The 11,971-nt window shown below is 39.2% G+C and overlaps 2 pseudogenes; one reads left to right on the top strand and one right to left on the bottom strand.

Annotated features, from left to right (window-relative positions):
• The first annotated feature begins 5,848 nt into the window (after positions 1-5,848).
• LOC114095849 (josephin-1 pseudogene) lies at positions 5,849-6,457 on the top strand (annotated as a pseudogene).
• Positions 6,458-10,693: 4,236 nt separating this feature from the next.
• LOC114095850 (small ribosomal subunit protein uS2 pseudogene) lies at positions 10,694-11,256 on the bottom strand (annotated as a pseudogene).
• Positions 11,257-11,971: the final 715 nt, after the last annotated feature.

The raw sequence follows: 11,971 nt of genomic DNA, 5'->3' as shown, positions 1-11,971 counted from the left end.
TACATATAATTCACTACACAAATAGAATTAAGGAAAACAAATCACATAGCTATCTCAATAGATGAAGAGAAAGCATTTGACAAAATCCAGCATGCATTCATAATAAAAACACTGAAAATTAATGCTCTGATGTGCATGTGGTAAAGATTTTTTCCCATTCTCTAGGCTCTCTCTTCATGTTATTGATTGGTTCCTTTGCTGAGAAGAAGCCTTTTAGTTTGAGTCCATCTCATTTATTTATTCCTGATTTTACTTGTTGTGCTTTAGAAGTCTTTTTAAGGAAGTCAGGTCCTACACTGGCATGGTAAAGACTTGGGCCTACATTTTCTTCTATTAGGCTCAAGGTGTTCCAGTGCCTAAGTCCTTGATCCACTTTCAGTTGAGTTTCATGCAGCGTGTGAGAGATATAAAGAACCCTAATAGCTCAACCCCCCCAAACAAATAATCCAATCAATAAATGGGCTAAGGAACTGAACAGAAGAAGATATACAATCAATCAACAAATATATGAAAAAAATGTTCTTCATCTCTAGCAATTAGAGAAATGCAAATCAAAACTAAGAATTCATCTCACTTCAGTCAGAATGGCAATTATCAAGAATACAAACAACAATAAATGTTGGGTAGAATGGGGAAAAGGGTACATTTATACATTGCTCTTGGGACTGCAAATTGGTACAATTATTATGAAAAGCAGTATGGAGATTCCTCAGAAAACTAGGAATGGAACTGCCATTTGACCCAGCTATCCCACTCCATAGGACTTAAAAAATAGTGTATTGCTCTGACATAGCCACATCAATGTTTCTAGCAGCTCAACTCATAGTAGCTAAACTATGAACGCAAACTAAATGTCCTTCAATAGCTAAATGGATAAAGAAAATGTGAGTGTATATACACATACACAATGGAATATTACTCAGTCTTTAAAAAGAATGAAATGATGGCATTTGCAGGTAAATGAATGGAGCTGGAGAATATCATGCTAAGAGAAGCAATTTAATCCCAAAGAACCAAAGGCCGAATGTTTTCTCTGATATGCAGATGCTAATTCACAATAACCGGGGTACTAGAGAAGAACAAAGGTACTTTATATTAGGATGAGGTAGTGAAGGGAGGGGAGGGGATATAGTGGTAGGAAGGATAGTAGAATGAATCAGACATTATTACCCTATGTACATACATGACTACATGACTGGTGGGATTCCACATCATGTACAACCAGAGAAATGAGAAATTATACTACATATATGTATGATGTATCATAGTGTATTCTACTGTCATGTATAACTCATTAGAACAAATAAAAAAATAAAGGAAAAAACCACTGAGGAAACTAGGGATAAAATGAACTAATCTCAACATCATAAAGGCTTCACATGAAAACACAAAGCTAAATAAGTAAATGGGGAGAATTGATAGCATTTTCTCTAAAATTCAGAAAAAGAGAAGGTTTGTTAATATTTACTGCTCCTATTAAGTGTGCTACTTGAAATTTGAACCAGAACAATTACGCATGAGAAGGACATAAGGGGAAGGACATAATTATTTCCTTAATGGGAAGGAAATAATTTAAACTATTACTGTTTGCAGATGATGTGATCTTATACTAAGAAGATTCAAAAAGCTTCAACAGAAAACTTCTAGTGCTAATAAATTCAGCAAAATAGCAGTTTACAGAATCATCATACAAAAATCAATAGCTTTTCTATACAACAGTAATGAATCTGCTGAATAATAAATTAGGGAAACAATAACCATCACATTCACAATAGCCTCAATGTAATTAAATACCTAGGAATAAATCTAACCAAGGGGGTACTAGAGCCATACAATGAAAATCATAGAACACTGAGGAAGGAAATTGAAGAAGACAACAGAAGATTTAAAACTCCCATGCTTATGGAGAGTTCAGGCATTAATATATTAGATGATCATAATACCAAAAGTGATCTACAGATTCAATGCAGTCCCCAACAAAATACCAGTGATACTCTTCACAGAACTAGAAAAATACAGTCCTAAAATGTATATAGAAGAATGAAAGACCCAGAACAGTCAAATTGATTCTAAGAAAAAAAAAAAAGCTAAGCATTACAACACACAATTTCAAATTATAATACGAGCTGTAAAACAAACAAACAAACAAACAAAAAACCCAGTATGGTACCAGGATAAAAACAGACACATAAACAATAGAAGGTAACACAAACAAATTCAAAAAGATATGGTTATCTGATCTTTGACAAAAGTGCCAAAGCCAATCTGGCACGGCGATGCATGTCTGTACTACCAGTGGCTTGGGAGGCTGAGACAGGAGGATCTCGAGTTCAAAGCCAGCCTTAACAACAATGAGGCACTAAGTAGCTTGGTGAGACCCTGTCTCTAAATAGAATACAAAATAGGGCTGGGGATGTGGTTCAGTTGCCAAGTGCCCCCAAGTTCAATCCCTGGTATCACCACCTCCCCGCAACCTCAAAAAAAGTGCTAAAACCTTCATTAGAGAAAAGACAACCTTGTTTTAAACAAGTGGTTCTGGTAAAACTAGATATTCATACATAGAAGAAAAAAAAAACCATATCTCTCTTCTCCCTGCACAAAAGCCAACTAAAAATGAATCACAGACCTAGTAATTAGACCAGAAACTACAACAACTAGAAGAAAACATAGGGTCAACACTCCAGCATATAGGTGCAGGCAATGTCTTCTTCAGTAGAACTTCTAAAGCTCAGGAAATAATACCAATAATTACACCACAGGATGCATCAAATTAAAAAAAAAAATCTGTGCAGGAAAGGAAACAAGACTGTGAAGAGAAAACCTATAGAATGGGAGAAAATCTTTGCTAGCTACTCTTCTGTCAGAAAATTAATAGCCAGATATAAAAAAACAAACAAAAAGTAACCATGGAAGAACAAACAACCCAATCAATAAATGTGTAAATGAACTAAATAGACACTTCTCAAAAGAGAAATACAAGTGGCCAAAAATTTGCAAAAAAAAAAAAAAAAATGTTCAACATCTTTAAGAATTAGGGACGTGCAAATGAAAACTACCCTATTTCTTCTCACTAGAGTTAGAATGGCAATCATCAAAAATACATTTAATAAATGCTCCTGAGGATATGAGAGAAAAGGAACACTTATACACAGATTTTGAGATTGTAAATTAGTACAACCACTATGAAAATAAGAAATGTATGCATCATATGACCCAAATATGTCATTCCTCAATATTCATTCAAAATAATTAAATCCAGTGTACTCTACCCATACATACATACCCATGTTTATAGTACAATTCACAATAGCTAAGTTATGAATCAATGTAGATATCTGTCAAAAGAAGAAGAGATAAAGAAAATGTGATTTATATACAAAATGGAGTTTTATTTTTTTTCACAAGGGAGAACGAAATTATGTCATTTGCAGGAAAACGGTTAGAACTTGTGACAATTATGTTAAGTGAAATAAGCCAGACTTAGAAAGTCAAGGATGATATTTTTCCCCCACATATGTGGAAATCAGAGAAGAAAAGGAATAAAATGAGGAAATCTCATGAAAATAGGAGGGAGATCAATATACCACAGGGAAGGAGAAAAGGAGAAAAGGGGGAGAAACTGAGGAATGAAACTAACCAAATCACATTATGTGCATGTCTGAATACGTAACAGTGAATTCCACTATTATATATAATTGTAATCCATAAATTAAAGAACACATTTTTTAAAAAGGTAAAATCATAAGTATAGAAATAAATGAATAAAAATTGATACATGACAAATATTTTATTTAATAAATTTAATGAAGTGATCAGTAAGATGGTACAGCCAGCTCAAAGGCAAAGTCCAAGAATCATATCCATCTGAAATTGGTGAAATTGGTCAATATTTTCAGGGCACTAAGAAAGTCTATGTCTCTTGGATACAATTCTTTGAATGGACTGTGTAATTTATTAAGTTGTAAAAGAACTCAAAGACAATGAAAAAAATAAGGTAACCTGGAGAGGTGTGCTCAGTAGAACACTCTGATTTTCCATCTCAAATTATCCACTGTTATTCCTGACAGCATTTTCCTACCTTATCCTGGACATGCACAGGTGGAGTATTTCTACTGTATATAAATTGCCCATCAATTAAGGACTACAACTAACTAAAGATCCATCCTTTCTTCCCAGGGGTATATTGTTGCTGTCTTTGTTCCCCTTTCTCTGCTATGCAAAGAAGCTGCCTGACACATTGTAGACATTCAATAAATGATGCTTACTTACCCTTTGCCCTTTCTGACTTGTTCTTCAATTCTCAGCTCAGAGACTATCGCTGTAATAAGCTTTGCATGACTTCCCTGAACTGGAAATATTTTTCCCACTCTGGATTTTCACATATTTGTAGTGTTACTACCTCATCAAAAAGATAAGAGTGCTTAATGCAAAGAGAGTGGATGGTAAGTGCTCTTGCCACAAAAATGAAAACTATGTGAGGGAATGCATTTATTAATTAGCTAGATTTACCCATTCCTCAATGTCTGTATATTTCAAATCATCTGTTCTGTATAATAAACACATACTTTTTTTTCTGTCAATTTACCCCAAAATAAAAAGGAGTGTTAAATGTCATACAACATAGTGATGTCTTACCTCCCCTACTTCTTGAAGATATGCATAGCACTATTTTAATGTCTTCTACTCCTCGAAGATTCTGCTACAGATCCTTGGACTTATTGTTTGTATGCAAAACTGAATTAACTCAAGAAGTGAAATACAGAGTGATAAATTGAAATTGTGGCTTCAGGTGCATTTATATTTTGATTGCACCTAAAGCTCATTTTAGCATCAGAATGTGGTCCTGAAGAAAATTAGGCATGAGTCAATGGCATAGAATCTGGAAGGAAGCAGAGATAGGACTAGACGTCCTTTGAAATCTTTCTAATTATAGGTTTCACTGAGAAGATTAAAAAAATTACTTTTATTCAGGCAGTAAGGTAAAACCAGGGAGATGCTCCTTAATTGCCTTTCACAAAATGGAAAAGAGAATCTTATTGCTTTTCCTCTTGCTCATCAATGTTATAATCAATCATGTAGAATAGTAGTTCTCAAAGAGGGTTCCATGGTCTAATTGAATTAGAATCATTTATGGGTTGTTAAAAATAGATTTTCATGCCTAGCTCAGACCAGGTGGTGGCCTGTGCAGCACAGATGTGGTAGCCTGAAGCACAAAGGTGGTAGCTTGTGGCACAGAGTTGGTGCCCAGCAGTGTGATTATCCAGGAGTGGCGCCCGCCTTGCCACTGCATTGAGGGGATGGAGGGCTGCCCCCTAATTCCACGTGACGGTGATCCCACATTGGCCAGTCCTCACCAGCTGCTTAACTGTGCATTTTAACCACAACTTAGGTCTTGTCTCCTGAATCAGTGGTGCCGTGTTTCGAAAGAAATGGATCCAACAGAGTGATAGGAAGGATTTTATTAGGTCTTTCTATATTGAAGCCTGGCTGGTGTTTGGAGAAAGGAAAACACAGCAAAGGAATCTTGTCTTTTTGGAGGTGGGTGGGAGGTGAGGATGCAGAAAAGGCAACAAGTTGTTCCATTTTATATGATTTTTTTAAAAAAATTATGCACTTGGACAGTGGTGGCAAAATAAATGAATCCAAAAGCTATTTTTTTTTCTATTGAGAAAAGAGTGAAGATGGATTTTTTTTTCCTTCTTTAGATTTCAACCTTTACTTCCAGTAACAAAGTATAAATCGTGCACATCAGAGACAATGGTAGACCTCGAATATTGAAAACACTGAGCCGTTTACATCTTCCTCAGGCGGGAAGAGTGGGTGTTTTCAACCCCATCCGTAAACTAAAATGAAAAACGTGCGTTGCATGCCATGGAAAGGAGCCACGTCAGAATCCTTGGAATTGCCCCAAGCAGCACCCCCTCAAATCTGCTCTGAGAAACAAACAGTGCAGAGAGCTTCATGCGCTCCATGCCGTCAATAACATCTTCCAGGATATTAATATGGGAAAGGCTGTGAGAGATTTTTTCCAGAGGTTGTCTTCAAACCCCATAGTGATACCCCACACAAAGAGAACAATGGGAAATGAAACTGTGGTGTGAACATCATTATGGCAACACTTAAGACCAAAGGCTAAGAAGCCGTTTGGTGGGATAAGCTCAGGGATGTTGGTGTTATTGCTGTCACTAACATCATGGGTTTCATGATGAAATTGCCCTCCAGACTGTGCTGGGGTTCACTCAAGCTGTGTCTCAAAAGGCAGCCCTGGATGTGTGTTCCAGAGGTGGGCGGGGCCTACTGCAACCTCAGCTGGGCTCCAAACACAATATGCAGTGTGAGTTGGAGGCAGAGAGAGAGCTCAGGACATTTTTAAACATTTGGGAGGAAAGAACTGTGACTCCTGCAGGTGGTAGAAAAAGAGGTGGAAGCCCACTGGAGTTGGAAGGCTGATGTGTGAGACAGTGTAGGCAGCTGCCCCTTGCCAGACCCCGTGATATGCTGAGGACTCTACTGTGGTTCTGCCCCTCCCCAGACACCTCATTGGGGTGTCCCCTCAGATTTTACAGTGCAACAGGACAGATGTGTGCACGTTCCAAAAACCACCCAGCATTGTCTGTGCCTGGGAAATGAAGGTAGAGGCTCTGAGTGCTGAGGGCCATTGAAGGCGTTGAGGCCTTCATTTCATTTCAGAGAAAGGAGGAGAAGGAAAAGTGGTTCTGAACTTATTTCCTCCTGTCTGTGAGGACCTGATACAGGTTCTGTAGAAGCCATCTATGCTGCTTCAGGCTCCCCAGAGATGCTGCCTCCACTCTTCTCTCCTGTTGCACCAGTGGATCTGAAGACACTATATACAAAGCTCAGGGACAGGCTCAAATGACTTGGAGCATAGAACATTTCTCAGGAAACTATCTATAAAACCCCAGTAGTGATGCCAAATGCCATCTGCAATCCTTAAGCCGTTGTTTTTAAGGGTGGTATATGGTGGTATATGGATTTTTATGATGAGAACTTCTCTAATACTCCAAGACAGGTGGTTGAATCCCACAATATTCTAGCAGGTCAGAGGTGCAATAGATACTGTTATGGCTTAGATATTAGGTATCCCCCAAAAGCTCACGTGTGAAGCAATGTAAGAAAGTCTAGAGATGAAATGATTGAGTTATGAGAATTTTTAAATGGATTACCAGTCGATTTTTATTGGTCATTTTTTAAAATTTTAATTTGTTATATATGAGAGCAGGATGCATTATGATTCATACTACACATGTGGAGCACAATTTTTCTTATCTCTAGTTGTACACAGAGTCACACCATCCATGTCTTTATATATGTACTTAGGGTAATGATGTCCATCTCATTCCGCTGTCTTTCCTACCCCCACGCAGGCTCCCTCCCCCTCCCTTCCCTTTGCCCTATCTAGAGTTCATCTATTCCTCTCCTGTCTGCACCCCCACCATCATGTTCTGAATCAACATCCTTAAATCAGAGAAAACATTTGGCATTGGGTTTTTTTGGAATTGGCTAACTTCACTTAGCATTATATTCTCCTCTCCATCCATTCACCTGCAAATGCCATGATTTTATTCCCTTTTACTGAGGATCTTAGCCTAATCAACGCATCGACCTGCTGACAACTGAGTGGTAACTGTAGGCAGATAGTGTGTGGGTGGAAGAGGTAGGTCCTGTTGAACAGAGCTCTCTCCCTGCTCCCTGGTTCCCTGACCCCAGCTCCTTTCCTCTGCCACACACTTCCACCGTGATGTTCGGCCTCATCTCATGTACCAAGGAATGGAGTCAGCCATCTATGGATTGAAACCTCTGAAACCATGAGCCCCAGATAAACTCTTCCTCCTATAATTGTTCTTGTCAGGCCTTCTTGGTCATGACAGTGAAAAAGCTGACTAAAACAGGAATCTAAGATGATGTGGCTAACGTCAAACTGGGACAGACGTGGGATGGCTTTTTCCTCACTCCAGTTTTGTCCCCACTGTTTCATCACATTGATTTAGGAAGCTCTGGAGCAAAAAATGAGGAAAAGGGGCAGTTTTCCGGTTGACTCACTCTGGCAAAATCAGAAAACATCCCATGAGGTTTAGAGAGTAAGAAAAGCTACATCACATCCCATGAGTTTAGAGGGTAAGAAAAGTTACATAAAAATAAGCTCAGAGTTTAAGAGCAGCTACATTTGGTAGAAGACCTGAGCTCAGAGGCTATCACTGTGGTGACAAAAAATAAAGCCCTCAAGTTGGGTGGCTATGTGCCTTATATTATAGGACCTGGGTTTGTTATCTTCATGTAGTTTCCTTTACAAATCAGCTGAGGATGCACTTCCCCTATATTATGAAATAGTTGTATGCCACTTTTCTCCTGTGACTTTGGAGAACAAGAGAAGGAGGAGAAACAACATAACAAAGTGACGATGGTTGCCTCAAGGCAGGTGGGCAGGCAGGGGTGACTGATCAATGGTCCTGGCAGGTCTGAGAGCTGCCCCACTGGCCAGACTTTCTCCTGCAGCAGAGTTAGCCTGAGGCTTGCATGCTGATCCTGAGAAAACTTAATAGGTGGAAGCTGAGGTTTCTTCCCCACTGTGACTGGAGTACATATTTATACCAGCACTTTTTTTCTGTACATGTATCTTCAATCCAACAAGGTCATTTAAAACAATTTTTAAAAATATTTTTATTAGTTATATACGGGCACAATGCCTTCATTTTATTTGTTTATTTTTTATGTGATGCTGAGAATCAAGCCCAGTGCCTCACACATGCTAGGCAAGTGTTCTACCACTGAGCCACAACCCCAGCCTCTAACAAGGTCATTTTTTTTTTATGCTGAGTAACAGAGTATCCAAGAGATTACCATATATTATGCCCTTCCAACAACTAGCTGCAGTCTCTTCTGTACTTTTTTCTACACCAGATCTACTTGGCACCACAGGGAACTCTTTACTCCTGGAAAATGACATTCCAACAACCACTAGCCAGATGATGTAGCCAACCTTGCTGATTGTCACAAGCAGGACCTTGGTCCATTGTCACTATTGGTGATTGTAAACCATCTTCTGGGAAGAGGAGGAAACTCCTTTCCACAAATCTGATTGGGCCTGTGCAAATGGCACTTGAAAGGAGTCCCATGCACATGAAATCATGAGCCAATGGAATATGCAAAGACACTTAATCATTTCAGGGTGGTTTCTCTGTTCATATCAATTTAGGAACAGGGACCCATGCTGATACCCAAAGGCAAAAAACCCCACTACCTGATGCCCAATAAGGGACAACCCTGGGCTTTTTCTTGCTTTTGTTTGCCCCCTTTTTTTATGTTGGCTTTGTGCTGGGTTTGCTTACAAAGATTTGTTTTATCAAATATTAAAAGATGATAAATTCAGTATGTGAATCTCTCTGCCTGAATTCTATAATTATATAAAGAGAGAGAGAAAAAAAAAAAACATTAGTATTATGCTCCTTTAAAAGATGATTTTTCAAACCAGCTTTCTTTTCCTTTTCTTTTTTTTTTTCTCCCTGCCCCTTGGTTCCCTGTTCCTCCCTCCCTTCCTTCTGTTCCTCCTCCTCCTCCTCTTCCTCCTCCTCCTCCTCCTCCTCCTCCTCCTCCTCCTCCTCTTTCTTTTGTCAGCACCTTCAAAATCAAAATATCTGGGAATGAGTTTCAAGATTCTAAATTTTTTAATAAATACACTAGTTATTCTTTTTCCTCTCTCTATTTAGAAACTTCTTATTTTCCACCAATTTTACTTAAGATCCTATAGCTTAGAATCACTTAGTGGTTGTTTCTACCCATTCATTAGCTGAGCAGTGGGGGCTGCAAACCAGTCTTCCCTGGCACGTTGGGGGTTCCAGGCTTCAGTGGACCTGCTAGACAGCCACCGACAGGACCTGCCCACCTTCAGACCTCTTTGAGCCCTCAGGCTAACCGCTGAGCTCAGGATTTGGAGTAATCACCCTCAACTTCCTTCTGGGTTGCAGCTTTCTCAGGTGCTGCTGCTCTTCTTTTTTCAGTTTCCTCAGAATCTCTGCAGAAGTAGAGGTCAGGCATGAGCTCCCATGGGGCATTGCACGTTAGACTAGGTAAGTAGATAGGTAGATATGAGCAAGAGGATGGAACAGGGAAACTAAGGCTCATTCCATGTTGAACAATGGAAAATCACTCCACCTCAGGCAACAGAAACCCCATCTATAGGCCCTCTTCCTTTATAGTCAGCTATTACTTTCTTTTTCTTGTCTTCCTCATCTACTTTCTTAAACTAAAGAACTGGGTATAAACAGTTTAAAGGACTTCCCAAGTTTGGAGCATGTGCAGAGCACTGAGACACTGCCATTTGGGAAACCATGGTTCACTGGAACATCATTTACATAAGACTTTAAACCACACCTGGAGTTTTTGATTAGGTATTGATGGGAATTTCTTAACAGGGAAAACTGTGCAGGCATTAACCCATGGTGGGAAGCTAGAGTACCTGCCCTAAATACATAATATGCATGGAGGGAGGTTACCAAACTAGCAAGTCTTTATATTTGGAAAATATATAAAAACCCCAGGGCATGTCTGCTTTTGGAGCAGCCTGCTTCACATAACCTGGGGCATACTTCCACTTCACTAAATAAACATTTTTTACTTATTCTAAGTCTGTTGACTAAAATCTTTCATTTGAGAAGACAAGTACTGAGGAGTAATATCACCTGCTAACACTGTGCATGTTCGGAAGTTTCTGGATCAACATTTACTACACCAGACTTACTGAGCAAGGCCTCTTCTTGTTGCACAGGATGGCAATACCCATGTAATACAGAGGAGGGTCTGTATTCCACAGAGCAATGGTAGTAAGTTAACATGAGACACCTCTGTGAGAAGCTGGTGGTCAGCCCTGGGTTCAACTACAAGACATAGCTTCTGGAAGTTTACCTGGATCTGGTTAGTGTGGTCCAAGGACTAAAGTGTCTGGCAACAGAAGTGACTTTGGTGGCCATAGCAAACTTCAGCATAGCCTCATATCCAGGATTCCTGGGGGATAGGACACTGATTTCAGCAAGGTTTTCCAAGGCTGCAATGGTACAAGCCTCAGGCAGGAGCTTGTCCTGGGTCCTCCTCAAATTTATGATCTAGATACCACCACTTTTCCTTTTGTAGATACTGTCCCATTTGAAAATTAAGTTTGGTGCTACCCAAATAGGATTCTGCGGCATGGAATTTGAAGCCATCTTTCTCCTTTATTTGCAGCATGTGCAATGCTGTGGACATTCTGAAATTTCCCCTTTAAGTTACAATGAGAATCCAGACCAGTACCAAATAGACTCTCTCCTTTGGGTTAGTTCAGAAAGGCCTAGGTGATTCTTATGCCTACTGAAGTATAGTAATTCAGTCTAGAAAATATATTATTTTTATATTCAAGGGGAATAACAGAGGATTCCAGCTAATGTGACCAGCAGCTGTGCAACTCAGCAAAAATAGTAGTGTTGTTGCTTCTAGAAGACCTATGTGTGTGATCAGTGCTCTGTAAGGAACTAGCAGGTCACCTGGGTGAGTCTCCAAATCTCATTGGCCTCTGATCTCTTCAGAGAAAGTGTTGAACTAAATAATTTCTATGTGTCTTCCAAGCCTAAATTTGGTTTACTCTTTTTATAAGTAAGATGAAGATAAACCTGTTTTTCTGATAAAAATGTATTTGGGGAGCACTGTATATTTTCTTTGGGCCTTCCAAACAATTCAATTGCCTGACAATAGATTGCTACAGAGAAAGACATCACATAATGATCTCTAATATCATTTTATGGCTCGTTAGTTATCTTGGTTCTGTTCATGTGATTGATCTGGGCATGTATTTGTTTTCTTTTGTTGAGGTGTGTGTAGCACTTCTCTCTTGTTGAAAGAACTAAAGCAGAAACACATTCTGAACTTCCTCCCTCTTGGGTACACTTCACCTGAGGCCTACGAAAGAATTCAGTAAAAATGCAGG

This window comes from Marmota flaviventris, chromosome 3 (genome assembly GCF_047511675.1).
Source record: "Marmota flaviventris isolate mMarFla1 chromosome 3, mMarFla1.hap1, whole genome shotgun sequence".
In the NCBI taxonomy this organism is placed as follows: domain Eukaryota; kingdom Metazoa; phylum Chordata; class Mammalia; order Rodentia; family Sciuridae; genus Marmota; species Marmota flaviventris.
Note: the sequence above shows the minus strand (reverse complement) of the source record. Positions and strands in the feature narration are given on the sequence as shown.